The sequence below is a fragment of the Rhinolophus ferrumequinum genome, chromosome 11, assembly GCF_004115265.2.
Source record: "Rhinolophus ferrumequinum isolate MPI-CBG mRhiFer1 chromosome 11, mRhiFer1_v1.p, whole genome shotgun sequence".
In the NCBI taxonomy this organism is placed as follows: domain Eukaryota; kingdom Metazoa; phylum Chordata; class Mammalia; order Chiroptera; family Rhinolophidae; genus Rhinolophus; species Rhinolophus ferrumequinum.
This window is the reverse complement of record NC_046294.1, coordinates 7967846-7981621: the sequence shown is the minus strand read 5'-3', so window position 1 is coordinate 7981621 and position 13776 is coordinate 7967846.

The window sequence follows — 13776 nt, the reverse complement described above, 5'->3', positions numbered from 1 at the left end:
CCACATACTGCCCACGTGGCTGACCTTGAATTCTCCAGCCTCTCCCAGAGGTTCAGGCTGATATCTTCCTTCAGTTCCTCTAGAGATAGCATGTCCCACAGCCCTCATCATAAATCACATTGTGCGATTGATGTCTGAAGTCCCTGTACTGACAAAGACACTCCTGCCAGTCAGGACCTTCCAAGGGCCTGGAGATCACCTCCTAGTAGCTGAGTGCAAAGGCCAGCCTCCCAGCTAAGATGAATTCTTCCTGTACACACGGTCTGAGGGAACGGCATGGGAGTTGGAGGGTTTTGAGCAGAGTGCTGCGGTCCCATTTGGGCTTCAACTGGCTCCCTGGCTGTTCCACTGACAGGGAGGCTGGTTAGGAAGTTGCTGCTGCTACTTAGAAGACCTACTAGGGTGGTAGCTGTGGGGGTGCTGACAAGTGTCTGGGTCCTTAAGGGCTGTGACCCTTAAGTTTGGTTAAGTTTGGCCCCCATAGATTTCTTCTGAAAAAGAACACTGGTTTCTGGGGGATGGATGGTGCTTGGGGTGGGACTGTGCCTTTAAGGGCGTCCTGGTATAGGGGACAGATCAAGAGACTAGATGTCCCAGATTAAGACCCAGTCCTTGTGTGCTCACTTTGGTTTGCCTTGCTCTGCATCTGTGATTGAGGGTTATGAGGGAAGGTGCATACTCAGTGTGTACTCTGAGCTGCTCCAGTACAATTCCGCACAAGCCAGCGAGCCAGCCAGCCGGACCTCAGCCCTGCTCTGCCTAGGATTTTCCTTCTCCCTCCTGATAGCTCCCCACCTTTTGGGCTTTTGTCTAATCCAGGCTCCTCTTCCTGAGGCTCCCCACCTCTTCCCTTCTCAGGTCCTTTCCCAGGGTCCTAGCTGCAGCCCTCCCTTCTCTTCCTCTGCCTCCTGGCCTCCCCTCTACCCCACCATCTGTATCATGGTGTCACTACAGAGGAGGCTCATCATTGATGCATACTTTGCAATTTACTGTGGACTTAACACTTTTTAAAAAAAATTGTAAGATATACATAGCAAAATTGACCATTTTAACCATTTTTAGGTGTACAGTTCCGTGGCATTAAGTATCTCACGTGCACCCATCACCACCATTCACCTCCAGAAGTTTTTCGTGATGCCAAACTGAGACTGTCCCCATTAAACTAACTTCCCACCAAATTTGTTCTTAAAACAGAAAATAAATAAGCCAGAAATTCAATGAAGATTTTCAGCAACGCTGGGAGGGGTGGTGGTGGTGCCCTGACCTGTGAGAACAGGTGAGAACATGAACTTGCAAGGCCTCTGAGATTTGTAAGAGCTGTACCATACCTGTCTGTCCCTCACTTCCCACGTTAAAGAAAGAAGGAAACCAAGCCAGATGCAGCCACAGGAGCTGTCTCCGTAGCCACCCAACTACTGTGAAGGAGGGATTCTCACCCTGACGTCACAGATGAGTTAAATGGCCAGAATACTTCTCCACAAGGCAGTCTGGGCTGAGGCCGGACTCGCTTGAAGCAGGGGTGCAGAGGGTAGGAGGCCCCCACAGCCCAAAGGCACCCCTGCTATTCCTAATCACTCAACATCTTTTGAGTTACTGCTCTGTTCCTGGTACCATCCTCAACCTTCTGGATTCTGGGTGACCGAGACCCTACCCTCACACGGTTTCCAGTCCCCAAAGGCCTAAATGGTGGAGTTCTAAGCTCTGAAGGCCGTCTCTTAAGGGTTAAGGACACTTTTAAATGAGATCATCGGTTTCATGAGAATTTTTTTCCTTTTAAGTCACGTGACACCTATAAGGATTGTGGGAACCGTGTTTATAGAGGAGGCGGAGGACCCAGAGATATAAAGGGACCCTCCTGGTTACCAGTGGAGCTGCCATTTGGACCCAGGCCTTAGCTCCGTGGTCAAGTTCCCTGTGCCCCCAGACTGAGTCCCCAGGGCCCCTGGCCAATGACCTGCCGGTGGGTTGGGGGAGGGACTGACATTCAGTCTGAGTCATTCTTCCGGTGCCAGTAAATGTGCTAGAGTGTTGGGGACAGAATGGGGAATAAAAGACTGCCCTGCAGTTCTGGGCTTTACTGATTGGGAGTGGAAACAGATGGACTCCAAATAATTGCAGTCCAGAGATCAAAGCTTTGTGGGGAGCAGCAGGGAGCCAGGCCTGGAGGTCAGAGGAAGTGTTTAAAAGAGATCCCGAAAGCTTGTTCGAGCTGAGGGTGAGGCACCAGTAGGCATTCATGTGACGCACTGAAGGATGCGGCCCCCCAGGGAAAGGGGACATTATGTACAACCATTCAGTTAAGACAGCATGGCGAGTGTGAGGGACCATAAAACATGGTTTTGGACAATTTGGGAGAGTGCTGAGAGCCAGGCAGAGGCTGAAGCATAAAAGGCTTAAACAAGCCATGCTTGTAGGTCCTCTTTGCCCCGTATGTGGTTCCCAACCTGGTTATGCAGAATCCTCTGGAAAAATCTCTTCTGTCCAACATCCACTAAATCAGAATCTCCAAGGGGGTGAGTCTGGGAGTCTATTTTTAACCAACTTTCTGAAATGATTCTCACAGCAGTTGGAGAATCACTACATCAAGTTTCTCAAATTTGTTTTGTTATGCCAGAAGACAATTGTGGGGACAGAGCCCCAGAGAGCAGTTGCCAGGCTCTCGGCCTCATGTGGAAAGGTGCTGGCTGGGGTAGTAGATGGCCATCAGCTGTGGCTAGTTGGCCGTCAGCTGAAACCATTGAGCCATTGGCCACTGATATAACTGCCGTGGCTACGGAGGGAAGTTCAGAGGAGAGTGGAAGAGAGTGGAGGAGCATGGGTCGGTTGGCAGCAAAGCGGACAGCAGGTTGCACGTCGTGTGAGTTGAGCCTCCAGTGAGACTATAGTGGTATGACTCCCCTACCTATGGCTCCGTGGGTGTTCCTTTTTGGCCTCACCACAGCTCGCCGGCCGCCCCGCACGACAACAATGATTAGAAAAATCCTGATTTTTCTCCTGGATGTTCTGTTTCAGAGGGGCTGGGGTAGGACACCAGTATCCGTGTAAAAAGCTCAGATAAGCATGAGAAAGGAACATTGTTCTCATTGGTGGGAAAACCACTGAAGTGTGCTTGGTAGGGAGTGACATGGCCAGGTTTGAGTTCCAGAAAGCTCCCTGTGGCTCTGTTGTTGTGGAGGAAAAAGCTGAAGGTGGGCAGTACCGGGCACAGGGAACCATTTGGAATAGCCCAAGAAGACGGGGACGAAGAGGAGGCTGTGGGGCTGGACAGGAGGAGATAGTTTGGAGAGATGGTTCAAGAGAAGAAGTCCCGGGATTTCCTGATGGCCCGGGAGGGATGGACTGGATGTGATGGGGGGAGGGAGCTGTGCAGGGTGAGTGGGGGAGGCGGGAAGTGCATGTAAGAAGCAGCTGTGGGTGGCAAGTCGATTGGCTCTATGTAGATGTGCTGGGTTTAGGTGCTCTCGGACTTTCAGGTGGAAGTTTCCAGTAGGGGAAGATCTGGGAGCCCTAAGGGTAGAGGTGGGGGTGCACACCGAGTGTGAATGATGCCCCGGTGAGTATGAGGGGTGAGAACGGTGAGGCTGGAGCCCTGAGGACTGGCAACACTTACAGGACAGACAGTGGGAGAGGGACCCACGGGAGGGAGAGCAGAAGAGAACAGAGCCCTGGGGTGGGGTTGGGATGGGAAGGCAGAGGAAGAAGCCAGGTCAGTGTCAGCAGAGCTGTCCCAGCTGGTCTTCAGACTTGGTGACAAGGAATCTTCTCCAGAGCACTTCCAGAGCATGGTGGAGAAATGGGTTTTTCTGATTGTAAGGGTGGGAGGGATTTGTACAAGTTTCTAGATTGTATCAGTTAGAGTTCCTGGTTTTCTTTTTTTTTCCCCTTTATCCGCCTCCCGCGCTCCACTCCAGTTCAAGCCATTGTTTCTCAGTCTAGTTGTGTAGGACACAGCTGCCTGACCCATGCTGGTATTATGAGCCTTGCGCTCCCCAACGGTTGAGGCAGTCGGTCACGGGTCATCAGTTGGCCTCTCACAGCAGCTCACCGCAGCACATAGCAGCCCACGGCAGCCCACGTCAACCTCCAGCTGCTCACGGCAGCCCAGCTCCAGGGAGGGCTGTTGTTCACAATCTTAGCTGTAGAGGGCGCAGCTCACTGGCCCATGTGGGAATCGAACTGGTGGGAGCACGGCGCTCCAACCACCTGAGCCACCAGGCCGACCCCTGGTTTTCTTAAGCAGCAAAATAATTCATTGAAAGGTAATCAGGAACTGCCAGGAGGAGGCAGGACCAGACTTGGAAAATGGTCAGGAAGTAAGCACCAAGCAGCAGGAAGTACAATTGTCTTTTAACTGGAACAGCCTGGGAGGCTGCCACCAATGTGTGTGTGGTTGGCCACAAAGCCTTTGGCTGTTGGGGTAGGGGAGGATGATGCTGAGATCCAGAACGTGTTCCACTTGCAATGGCCCTGACATGTCCTCAGTCTAGTTGCTGAGTCACACACCGTGGTACTGTGCTTGCACTGATGGGGCACGCTTTTCTAATTCACACGTAGCGGGGCCCTAGATAGAGCAGAGTCAAGGATGATTTTAAGGGTTTTGGCCTGGGCAGCTAGAAGATTGGATTTGCCATTTACTGAGGTGGGGAAGACTGCCAAAGGAATGGGCTTAAAAGGCGAAGGGAACAGCTCAGTTTGGGCTTTGGTGCCTTTGAGATCCAGTAGACACCTAAGCGAAATATCAGGATGTTAGCTGGACAAGGGATGACCACGGGAGTGAGTGTAGAAGGAAGAGAAGGGGACCAAGGACTGAGGACCAAGCCCTTCAGAGGTCGGAGAGGTGAGGAGCAGCCAGAAAGAGAGACTGAGGAGGAGGAGCAGTGAGGCTGGTAGGAGGGTGCAATCCTGCAGCCAAGCCAGGAGGGGATGGCCGATCCCGTCAAATGCTGCTGGGGACCAAGTAGGAGGACAGAGACGGGGCTGTGGGGTTTATCAGCATGGAAGTCTTCGGTGACTTTGACAAGAGTGGTTTTGATTGAGGCTGGGGCAGAAGCTGATTGCAAGGGGTTTAGGAGGATCAGAGGAGAGAGAGAACTTGGAATCAGTGACTGTAGACCGTGCTGTTAAGGAGGGGAGAGAAATGAGGCCAGTGGTTCGAGGACGAAAAGGGCCAAAAGGCTTTTGTGTGTGTGTGTGTATTTCACTATTTTTTTTATTGAATTTTATTTTTTTATTGAGGTGTCATTTACATACATTATTTTAGTTTCGGTGTACATCACACTGATTTGATATTTGTATATATTATGAAATGATCACCACAATAAATCTAAGTTATCCGTCACCATACAAAATTTTTAAATGTATTTATTTGAATTTAAGTATAGTTGGTGTACAATATTATATTAGTTTCAGGTGTATACTATAGTGATTTGACCTTTATATACCTTACAATGTGATCACCGTACTAAGTCTAGTACAGAATTGTTTTTCTTGTGATGAGAGCTTTTAGATCTACTCTTAGCAACTTTCAAATATGCAATACATGGCTTTTTTTTTAAGATGGGAGCAATAATTTTCACCTAAGTCCACATAGACTTCTATAAGAGCATGTAATAAAGGGTTAATGAAAAAATAAAAAGATGGGAACAATAACAGCATGTTTGCTTCAGTAGAGGGGAAAATGCCAGGGAGAGGTGAGGTGTCTTGCTGGACGGTTGCATTTGAGGTAGGACGAGGGGATGGGGGCTAGTGTGGGAGGGGGGAGGAGGGCCAGCTGTTACTGGGAGCTGGTCACAGAGAAGGAGAGTATATGAGTTGGTGGGTAGACGTCCTGGGAGTTGGTGGAATTCCACCCACAGATAGCTTTTATTTTCTCAGTGAAACAGGAAACCAGGTCATCAGCTGAGAGTGAGGATTGGAGCCTCCCAAGTGTTGGCAGTTTGAGGAGAGGGGAGAAAGTATATGAATAAACACCCAGGACTTTCCTGTTCAGTGTCTCATTGGGAACTAGCAGCAACCACGTCACCTACTTGTTAGAAATGAGAGTCTCAGGCCCACCCCAGACCTACTGAATCAGAATCTGATGCTGATTTTAGATCCCAGGTGACCCCTATGCACACTCAAGTTGGACAAGTCCTGATGTAGGAGAATGGTGGAGCCACTGTTTGAGGGAAATGTAGATTGATTGACAGGCAGTGTGAACAGCCCACTTCAGACACGCCTTTCTTTCTCTTGGAGCTAACTAATGGAATTTCAGCGCTTGATCTTGAAAACTTTAGGTCCCTCTAACTGGTGATGACCAAAAAAGAAAAAAAAATTTTCTTTTCAGTATAATAAGGAGAAAATGTTCCATCTTTTTCTGAAGCTACAGAATTAAAAGCAGATCACTTTCTGCATCACAAAACATCCTTGCAAATATTATCTCTAACAAGGGTATCTTATCAAGACAATTAAATTTAAGAGGCTGTTGCTTTGTCCTGTGAAAGTAACCTTTAATTTTTAAAAGGCTTGCGATTCTGATTGCTTGTCTTCCTCAATAATGCGTTGCCTGGCAATAATGTTTAAATTCCATGTCTGTTTTTAGAAGGTATAAACACCTGTGAGTTTTTTGTTAAGCCAGAAGGGGAGCATTGGCACATCCCTCTTCTCCCACGTGCAGGAGGTAAAATAAACCCAATGATTGTGTGATTTCTTAAATAAAGAGTTTGTCTTGTCTCATTTAAATTAATGCAGAGGAGGCCAGGGCACCTGTTGTGAGGTGGAGGGTAAGGAGCTTGAGGAGAGAGGTGAAAGTTGAGAATACCTTTGGGAACAAGGCAAGGGAGCTGACTGAGGACAGATACACGGATAGTTAGATGGCACTATGAGGCCATTGGCAGGGATCAGGAGCTCTGCGTCTGTTCTGGAGCCAGTCTTCCAGGTAGCACAATTTTTTTGCAGCAGTGCCTGACCTCCCAGGTATAAGACCAGGGAAGATGGAAGGTGGGGTTGATCCAGGGTAGTATATTTGCCGTGGAAGCAAGTGGCCAAGGCGCTGTGGATATTTGTGGTGTGGTTGTGAAAGACTGCACAGTTCAGGCTTCTCAGGGAAGGAAGAGCAATGGCAGGGAACAGAGCTGAAAGATTGGGAGAAAAAAAAGACAGGGTCTGGAGGAAGATGAGAGAGCCTGGTGTGAGGGGGGAGTGTCACGCGGGGTGTCCGGTGGGGTCTCTGGTCCCGCTCCCCACACAAGAACGCAGGATATGGCTAGGCCAAAAAGGAACACCCACGGAGTCATAGGTAGGGGAGTCATACCACTGTACTCTCACTGGCGGCTGGGTTGGAGACACAGGAACCAGGAGCAACACAATTCTCAACCCTCACTGTGCCGCTTGCAGACTCAGCCACCATCTTCTTGCTAGCTCCCCCCTTTTTTCTTTCTGCTAGCATAACCACAGCAGTTATATTCGTGGCCAATGGCTCACTGGTTACAGCTGACGGCCAACTAGCCACAGCTGCTGGCCATTTGATCACAGTTGATGGCTATTTACTACCTGAGCCAGCACCTTTCTATGTGAGGCCGAGAGCCTGGAAACTGCTTTTTGGGGCTCTGTCCCCACACTCCACCCCTACAGGGTCTCGCCTCACAATCTACGCGACAAGCGTCTTCCGCAAGGGGCCCTGTGCGAGGAGCCTGGAGGTGAATGCTATTTCCTGGACACAGCCAAGCTCTCTGGTCACAGCCAGGGTTTCTCAGGGCACCACCAGTACTTCTGGGCACAGCCAGACTTCCTGGACTTCTTAGGGTACCACTAGTCTCCCCGGGCACAGCCAGGGTTTCTCAGGGCACCACCAGTACTTCTGGGCACAGCCAGACTTCCTGGACTTCTTAGGGTACCGCCAGTCTCCCCTGACACAGCCAGGGTTTCTCAGGGCACCACCAGTCCTCTGGGCACAGCCAGACTTCCTGAACTTCTTAGGGTACCACTAGTCTCTCCGGGCACAGCCAGGGTTTCTCAGGGCACCACCAGTACTTCTGGGCACAGCCAGACTTCCTGGACTTCTTAGGGTACCACTAGTCTACCCGGGCACACGAGGGCCTCTCAGGGCACTGCCACTCTCTCTGGACACAGCCAGACTTCCTGGACACAGCCAGGGCTCTCAGGGCACTGCCACTCTCTCTGGACACAGCCAGACTTCCTGGATTCAGCCAGGGCTCTCAGGGCACTGCCACTCTCTCTGGACAAAGCCAGACTTCCTGGACACAGCCAGGGCTTTCAGGGCACTGCCACTCTCTCTTGGCCTCTCAGGGTACTGTGCTGGAACAATAGCGACTCACAGTCAAGGTGCTTACATATTCTCGATGGCGGCCGGTCAAGACACAAAAGCAAACATCCACCAGTTCCACTACATTGTGGTATGTTCCCAAACAGTCAAGTGGTCCATTAAATTAGGGATGGAAGGCAATTCCCCATAGTCCATAGTCATTCGCCAGGGCTGTCCTGGGGGTGAGGGATGACCTTGACCTCACTCTCAGCTCCCACGGAGGACTCAGCAAGTGTTTCCTCCTGGGACTACAAGTCCTGCATCCGGGCTGCCTCAGCAAGCACTTCCCAGCCCACAGGGCCGCAACAACCTTCGCTTTCTCCGGCCTCTGCTGGTTGGGGAAACGTCCACATCTTCCCACCCCTCCACGGGGTTCCAGCTCTCAGGCAGCTGCTCCTCCTGGTCTTCCTGCAACTGAGTGTTCATATGCACAAACTGTTTCACTGCCCTTCGGGGAGCTTTGGCCGACACCGTACCCTGCTCGCTGCGCCATGTGTAGTGCAGGGGATCCTGCCGACTACGCCAAGTGTCACGCGGGGTGTCCGGTGGGGTCTCTGGTCCCGCTCCCCACACAAGAACGCAGGATATGGCTAGGCCAAAAAGGAACACCCACGGAGTCATAGGTAGGGGAGTCATACCACTATACTCTCACTGGCGGCTGGGTGGAGACACAGGAAACAGAAGCCACACAATTCTCAACCCTCACTGTGCCGCTTGCAGACTCAGCCACCATCTTCTTGCTAGCTCCCTGTCGTGCGGGGCGTCCGGCGGGGTCTCTGGTCCCGCTCCCCACATAAGAACGCAGGACATGGTGAGGCCAAAAAGGAACACCCACAGAGCCATAGGTAGGGGAGTCACACCACTATACTCTCACTGGCGGCTGGGTTGGAGACACAGGAACCAAGAGCAACACAATTCTCAACCCTTACTGCGCCGCTTGCAGGCTCAGCCACCATCTTCTTGCTAGCTCCCCCTTTTTTCTTTTTTCTCTTTGCTAGCCTCTTCTCCTAGCCTAGCCTGGCAGTTATATTCATGGCTAATGGCTCACTGGTTACAGCTGACGGCCAACTAGCCACAGCTGATGGCCATTTGATCAGTCGATGGCCATTTACTACCTGAGCCAGCACCTTTCTATGTGAGGCCGAGAGCCTGGAAACTGCTTTTTGGGGCTCTGTCCCCACACTCCCCCTTTTTTCTTTCTGCTAGCGTAACCACAGCAGTTATATTCGTGGCCAATGGCTCACTGGTTACAGCTGACGGCCAACTAGCCACAGCTGCTGGCCATTTGATCACAGTTGATGGCCATTTACTACCTGAGCCAGCACCTTTCTATGTGAGGCCGAGAGCCTAGAAACTGCTTTTTGGGGCTCTGTCCCCACAGGGAGACACTGGAGTTTAAGCTGTCCACGAGGGAGCAGTTGACATGGCTGACATGGGATAGAGAGTGAGCTCCCTGGGGCTGAGAAGATCATGACACTGGCACTGCTAAGTTGAATGAGCCACCCAGCTGGAGTGGCAGCCAGGGTGAACAGGAGGAGAGCATGGGTTTGGAGATCATTTGGGGAGGGCCTCCTTGCTGTACCCCTGACTAAACCTCTTAACCTCAGTTTCCTCATCTGTGAGAGAGTTGGCACTGTTTTTACTCACAACACTTCTGACACCAACCTATTCTCTGATTCTCTGGACACTGGGTATCCTGCGATTCAATTCAATTCTAATACTCTCTACCCGGAGTCAGCATCAGATCCCACAAGTTAAGGGCTCATTCCCACAAGATGTCCCCATTTGAGATACCAGTTGCAAGTCCCAGGTTGTCACTGGTATTTCTGACCAACTGGCTATAAATTCAGGGCTTTTCCATAACTCCCTCCTCAAGCTCGGTAGTTCTGTAGGATGATTCGCAGGACTCAGGAAAGTGCTTGTGGGGACAGAGTCCCAGAGAGCAGTTTCCAGGCTCTCGGCCTTACATGGAAAGGTGCTGGCGCAGGTAGTAGATGGCCGTCAGCTGTGACTAGTTGGCCATCAGCTGTTACCAGTTAGCCATTAGCCACTGATATAACTGCCGTGGCTACGCTAGGGATTGTGGATTGCAGAGAGGCACGGATTGCAGTTAGCATGGTGGATTGCTGTTGGCAAGTGAGGTTGGTTGGCAGAGAAGAGAAGCCGACGGCGGGTTGCAGATTGGGGGGCTCCTGCTTCCTGTGTCTCCAACACAGCCGCCAGTAAGACTATAGCGGTATTGATATAGGTGATGTTGGACCTGCTAGCAGTTTCTGAGTGTGGGCTGGGATCTTGTCTCGTGAAGCTGAAGAATGGAAACACTGACCAGGGAGGGACAAAAAGTTTTAAAAAGAGGATAGTTTATTAAAGGCAGGAGAAGAGGTTGCAGCTCCTGAGCGGGAGGGGGTCCCGAATGGGGGGTGCCCCATGACTGAGGCAAAAGCTCTTACTTTTATACCTTCCCTTTGCCTGCTTGGGGAAGGGGAGCTGTTTGAAGAAGGGAACTTATTTGAAGAAGGGAACTGGCGCCTTCTAATGAAATTCGTCTACCAGGTTTGTTCTGCTTGCCCATCCTAAAGGAATTAGCAAAGTAACTCACTCTTATCTATCTTATCTGTTCCGTTTGTCAGGCCAAAATGAATTTTATGATTAACCTCAAGGCCTTGTTACATTATGTCCTGGAGCAAAGGAGTGATTTCAAAACCTGAAGTTTTAGGATATGACTGTCTTTGTTTATTCCAGCAGGGACCTCCCTGTCTACCTAGGGACATGCTAACTCTCCTGTACCAGTATGACTCCCCTACCTATGGCTCTGTGGGTGTTCCTTTTTGGCCTCACCATGTCCTGCGTTCTTATGTGGGGAGTGGGACACCCTGCACGACAGTGCTTTGCTTATTATTACCAGTTTACTACAGAGGCTACAACTCGGGAACAGCCAAATAAAGGAGATGCATGGGGCAAGGTATATAGGGAGGAAGGTGCACAGTGAGCTTCCAAGCCACCCTGGGTGCATCACCCTCCCAGCCCCTTTGTGTACTCACTGACCTGGATGGAAGCTCTCAGGACTCTGCCAGGTGGGGTGATTATGGAGGTTCCATTATGTAGGCCTAATTGATGAAATCACAGGCCATTAGTGATTGAACTTAGTCTGCATCCCCTGCCCGTCCCTGGAAGTCAGGGGTGGGGCTAAAAGTTCCAACCCTTAGTCATGTGGTTGGTTCCTCTGGCAACCAGCTTCCAACCTGAAGCTATCTAGGGCCCGCTCCCCACCCCAGCCAAGAGTCCCCTCATTAGCATAAACTCAGGTGTGGTTAAAAGGGGTTTATTCTGGATAAAGTAAGATGCTTCTCTCACCTCTATCACTCAGGAAATTCCAAGGTTTTTAGAAGGTCTGTATCAGGAACTGGGACTTGACCAAATCCCTGTTTCTTATTATATTACAAATAGAGACAGTAACATCTAACACGAGGGATTTTCAAGATTCAAAATGAGAGTTTGTTCATATGTCAGAGAGGGAACAGTGCTCGTAGGAGTCTGTCTGGTTTCCAGTTGTTCAAGGCGGCAAAAATATAACGATCCTTTGTTGTCTACAACGTCACAATATTCCCAGTGCTTCACTGATCCTGAGGGGCCATGGGCTGACGTGTGCACCCCCTGGACTTGGCTGGGCAGAGACAGAGGAACATGAGAAAAGGAAAGTGAAGGAAAGCTGGTAGGGAAGGAAACCAATGTTTCCTCAATGTTCAATACCCTGTTTCCCCAAAAATAAGACCTAGCCAGACAATCAGCTCTAACGTGTCTTTTGGAGCAAAAATTAATATAAGACCAGGTCTTATATTATAGTAAAATAAGACCGGCTCTTACATTAATTTTTCTCCAAAAGACGCGTTAGAGCTGACTGTCCGGCTAGGTCTTATTTTCAGGGAACCACAGTATAAAACAGGCCCAGCATGATTATCTCCTTTTACAGATAAGGAAACAGGCTTGGAATAATGAAGTAATTTGTTCAAGTTCACAAACTCTGGCTCCCAAACTTGCCTTTAATTTCCTGAGTGATGGGGTGCTAGGAGCATCTTTTGATGTAGTACTTGGTCTTTGATCCTGGTTCCTGACACAGACCTCCTAAATCCCTTGGAATTTCCTGGGTGATAGGTAGGAGTCTTGTTCTAATTCAGTGACTCTCGATAGGTTCCTGGATAGATTCAGGATGGGGGCTAGTTATCAGGAAGACCAAACAAGGATTAAACGATTAAAAGCTTGGCACTTTCAGCCCCACCTCTCCTTTTCCAGGGAAGGGAGAGGGGCTAGAAATTGAGTTAATAATTGATCACACCTACAGGATGAAGGCTCCATAAAAATCCTCAAAGTACAAGGTTCAGAGAGCTTTCCAGTTGGTGAACACGTCCATATGCTGGGAGAGTGGTGCACCCCAACTCCATGGGTACAAAAGCTCCCACGCTCAGGACCCTTCTGGACCTCGTGGCCCTATGTACCTCTTCATCTGGCTGTTCATCTGTGTCCTTTATCGTAGCCTTTGTTATATAACTGGTAAATGTGTTTCCCTCTGTTCTGTGAGCTGTTATACTAGTAGAAAATCATTCCCTGTTTGAGAAAAGCGTCCTAGGAATTGTTTTGGAAAATGAGGATTTCTGATGAGTGCACTAACCCTTCTCTCTAGACTTTCCCAGGCCGCTGTTGTACCCTAGATCCTGAACTTGAGCTGCAACCACCAGCTGGATTTCTGGCCTCCAGCCAGCCCTGCTCCCTTTAGACTGGCTAGTCCCCACAATCCAGATTGGCACGTGCCAATAATTTAATCTATTTTATTGCTACTGTTTCTCCTGATAAGGATTTTGTACAATCAAGTGGTTTTTGTATATTGACAAAGACTTAGTCTTTGAAAGCCAAGGGACTTTCTGTCAGCAACCAAGGACCTCAGTTCAGTCCCGAATGGGTTTTTCCTCCAACTGCAAGTTTTCATGTCTACCTGTCCCTAGTTCATAGTTATGCCACTAAATGCATATAGACAGAATTTCACTACCCCCTAAATTCTCTTAATTCAATATATTCTGCAATATCTATCACATTTTAAAAGCCATCAGTCCATCTTTGCATTTCAAAACTGGACATTATAGTCAGCAGTATTTAATGGTGATATTTAAGTACAGTAAATAAAAAAAATAAAAATAAAATAAAAGTTAAATGCTTTTAAGGAAAAGTAAAAATATAAAATAAAAATTACCCGTGTAATTCTTAGAAAGAAAGAAAGAAAAGAAAGAAGATTATTGAATCTGGATAGGGGCTCTTGGGAATCCCCAACTTATAGTCAAGTTAAACAGAAATGTCGGTGAGCTCGGGACTCACTACTTGTGACTGGTGTCTGAAGTGGGGACAGTTGTAGGACTGAGCTCTTTACCTGTGGGATCTGATGTTAATTCCAGGTAGTGTCGGAATTGAATCATAAGTTACCGGGA